We start from the raw sequence: 4525 nt of genomic DNA, 5'->3' as shown, positions 1-4525 counted from the left end.
GGAACGATGTAAGTAGGGCCGCTAAGCCCACAGATGATACGCAAGTCCACAGTGAAAACTCCTAATCTGTAATCAAAAACTTACGGTTAGTTAACTGGGACTAACACTGTAATGAGGGAATCGACGAATTGCATGGAAAATGCCTAGAATGAACTCGATTCCCATGACTCGAACATCAAGCGATTACGTTACTCTTCTCGTAAATGCTTTGCAAACTAAACAGCACAAAATATACGCAATACAGGTCTCACTGTGATTATACCACGCTATGAAATGAAAGGAAACACAGTCGGAGAATATCAGGGAACGTGGCTGACAAAAAACCTTAAATCCTGGTACATTATCTTTCTTTTAGGAGCTGAAGTTCTCTTCCTATGGGGGGCCAGCGAAGGAGCTAATTAATTCACATCAAAAGTTACTTTCCTGCCAGCCACGTGTTCGGAAATGGCAGTGGATGGAGCAAGGGCCAGAGCTGTGGCGTCCGTGGTGGCACTGACAATTCCAAGGATGGGCGTAGCATCCAGGGCTCTTTTATAGTGGCGGAAGTTAAGCTTTTCCTCCTAGGTGGCGTTGTGACCACTCTCCCCCACGTGGGAACTGCGGGGCTGCATGGTTTCAAATTCAAAATGGTAGAACGCACGCTGTCCGCCCGCCAGCTGGCACTCTCCTCAGGTGAGGATTAGCTCTCGGCAGGAATCCGCACCTGGAATTAAGAGATTTCGACAGCATGGTGGACAAGGGAGGATTTAAAGGGGTTTCTCCCTACAAAGGCAGTGGGGGCGAGGTTTTAGGGGTGAATTTCTCAGTGACTCAAACTAAATTTGCCTTATTTAGTTACTTAGTCCTTTTACTTTAAATTTAGTGTAAAAAAATGTGGCGTAGGAAGTAATATTCTTAATACCTCCCCTGCCTTGATGACATTTACACCCTTAGTCGGGTTGAAATGGCTACAGTTACGTTACCGCAACAGGCAATAATTTCTCTCTTCACCACCTTTGTGGTACATTAATCTAAAATATATTTCTGCTAAATTTCAGAGTCAATTATAACCAAAAGAAATCACTTATGTTTTACTTTACATTGGAGAATAAATTTACGTTGCTGGCAACAGTAATAATTTTACTTTCTAAGAAATAATAATAAGCAGCATTTAGTGAAATAATAAATAGCTATATTATTACACAATTGGAAATAAAATTGAACCTACCATCCTAAGGTTAATATTGTTATACTCAGGATACTTCATGAACTTATTAGTAGAACTTTTAGTCACAAGTCCATGCGGTTAATGTACCTTGAGGAGGCAATACAACGAAAGCATTCGTGAATTGTGTTAGGTGTTGCGACGATTTTGAGAGCGACGGCTCAGTGCCATTCGGGGCACTAATAACACGTGCCATGGGCACTTATTATAATTACATGTGATGTATCAATACGTAGTTCTGGCTATGGAAACCAGAAGTTATAAGTTACTAGGAAAGAACAATAATAAAAGTGATTATCTCACTTTGGGAGTCACTGATAAGGCATACCGGCAACATGGCACTGGCCTTATAGGTGCCTTGTGGCACTCATCTACGTACGTGAGGTATAACATTGTGTGTAATTTACAAGTTGGCGAGTCTGGGACTCGAGATTCATTCATCACAAAAGAATAACAAAAGAATAAACAACGGACACAAAGTAATTATTAATTGTTGTAAACAGATGATGATTAAGTATGCTAAAACTATATTCCTTAGCCTATGGAAATGGCTAGGTTCATTTTTAAGGCAAAAGGCCTCAAAGGGAAGTCATAGGACTCACCAAATTGTCAATTGCACTCTGCAATAGTAGAGTGAAAAACAAGGTAAAATATAAGCCTTGTGTGAGGCGTAAAATAATATGAATAATAGAACAGAGTAATGAAAGGCAAGAAGATGTTAAAGGAAAAGAATGAATTACAGAGTTGTAAGGAAACTAAATAGGGGAGGAAACCTGACACCCTCTTCTGGATAGAGGTGCCAAGGTCCTCTTAGGACAGAGGGGGTGGCACTGTGCCAGGTTGGCACTAGTGCCAAAGGAGCTCAGAGGCTCTCTTTTGGGCGATCTGGAGCCGCCTACGCCCATGATTTTCTTCTGTGGACCTGTTTTAGGGTGATGGTTTTCCTTGGTAGGGGAACTAGTCGAACCAAGTCTGAGGAGGACAACTTAGTGCCACCCTGGTCGGCTTCTTTGATGGCCGGAGCAGGGGCATTCTTTACAGGCTTTGACCCAAGTCGTTGCAGATGCCTCAGTTCATCGGCCAGTTGAGACAATGGCAGAATCCTTACTCACACTCATGTCTGTGGAGGACTGGGAAAGGGAGGAAGATGTTCTGGAGGGCGTGGGAGGCTCGTAGGTTGAAATAACAGCTCAGGCACGGGTTGCGAGACCGCACCTTTGAGGGAGCTTCTGCTGTGGTCAGAAGAATCCATCTCTCTTACTGGTACTGGTAGCAGAGCCAAACCGGGCAAAGAGAGGGGATCCAAGGTGGGATCACTTGAATGGAGACCTGGGGCATGCTCTGGCACTGGCACTGGTATAGGATTTGGAGATTGCTCGCCATTCATGACGGATGGAGCTTGGCACTACTCGCACTCAAGTGGCACTGGCACTAGCACTGGGGCCGGGCCTTGCACAAGACTGGGCTTTGAAATCTGCGTGGAAGGAGGTGGCCATTGCAGAGTACTCAGGTGGCACTGGCACTGGAATGAATGGAGGCTCTTGAGAATTGCTCATGCCCCATGAGTAGCTTAAGGGGCTTGGAAACCCAGATTGTTGTATTTTTGAGGGAGACTGGAAGTCTGGTCCCAGGAGGAGGTCATAACCCCCAGGAATGGAGCTTGCTACGCCAAGGTTGCAGATTTTGGATGTATGAGGTTTCGTGACTCTCAGCTGAACAGTAGGAAGTATCATTTTAAATTGATTGATACCCTCAATTGTGATGAGTTTACGTCTGTCAATGTTAGTTCCATAGTGAACCTTGTCTTTCCTTATGGGGGAAATTTGTTCACCAGAGTCATCAAATGCCTTGACCTGGCAGGCGGGGTAGCTACCTCGAGGGGATGACACATATATGGGACCTTCGGCTGGAGGGCCTAGACTTAGAATTTGGAACTGCCAAAGCAATGGCAGGTGTACTTGATTTACTGGAGCATTTTGCCCATGGGGCAGAGTGCCCATAAACTTTGCAAGCAGGGCAATAGCTCCTGCTATAATCTCTGCTTGTCACTGCCCCAGTGGAGGGAGCAGGCCCTTTACTTTTCATCCAAGAGCCAGATGGGGCTCACTGGGGCACTGGCCCTTTTGAGGACTTAGGGTTACCTGGATGAGCCTCAGCCTTGAAATGGCACTGGTCAGTAAGGTGCCCTATTCTCTTGCAATATCCACACACTGGTTTCTTTGGGGCTTGCCCATGTTTGAGAGGGTGCTGAGAGTTGGATGAGGCAGGTGAAGAGGGATATAATTTTCTTCCATGGGAACTAAGATGAGGATGATTGGTGTCCCAAGTGTCAGCCCAGCAACAGCGCTCGACCACCGTCTTGGGCGCCTTGTCCTTACAGACCTTAGACCTTACAGACCTTAGACCTTACAGACCTTACAGTTCGTTCGGGTTGCCCCAGGTCCCTCAGTGTGAAGCACCTCTGATGTCTACCAGAGAATTGCTAATGCATCTTCCGGTATATTTTGCATCTTCCGGTATATTTTGCATCTTCCAGTCTTGGATGGTCTGGGATGCATCTTAGACATTTGTCGAGCTTATTCTTAAACACATCTATGCTCACTCCTGATATGTTTCTCAGATGAGCTGGTAGCGCATTGAATAGACGCTGCATTATCGATGCTGGTGCGCGGTGGATTAATGTCCTGTGTGCTTTCCTTAGCTTTCCTGGTATCCTTTTGGGCATTATTAATCTACCTCTGCTTGCTCTTTCTGATATTTTTAGCTCCATGATGTTTTCAGTAATTCCTTCTATCTGTTTCCATGCTTGGATAATCATGTAGAGTTCTCTTCTTCTTTCAAGACTATATAAATTTAAGAATTGTAGTCTTTCCCAGTAGTCAAGGTCCTTAACTTCTATTCTAGCTGTAAAGGACCTTTGTACACACTCTATTTGTGCAATATCCTTTTGGTAGTGTGGGTACCATATTATATTGCAATATTCAAGTGGACTACGTACGTACGTTTTATAAAGCATAATCATGTGTTCGGCTTTTCTTGTTTTGAAGTGCTGGAACAACATTCCCATTTTTGCTTTGCATTTTGCCAATATTATTGTTATTTGGTCATTGCATAACATATTCCTATTCAACATCACACCAAGGTCTTTAACTGCTTCCTTATTTGTGATTGTCTCATTATTAGGACCTTTATATGCATATAGCATTCCTTCATTATCACCATAGTTTATTGATTCAAATTTATCAGAGTTAAATACCATCCTATTTACCTCTGCACATTTATATATATTGTTTAGGTCTCTTTGTAGCGAGTTCCTATCTT

This window comes from Macrobrachium rosenbergii, chromosome 2, assembly GCF_040412425.1.
Source record: "Macrobrachium rosenbergii isolate ZJJX-2024 chromosome 2, ASM4041242v1, whole genome shotgun sequence".
Classification (NCBI taxonomy): domain Eukaryota; kingdom Metazoa; phylum Arthropoda; class Malacostraca; order Decapoda; family Palaemonidae; genus Macrobrachium; species Macrobrachium rosenbergii.
This window is presented reverse-complemented; position numbering follows the sequence as displayed.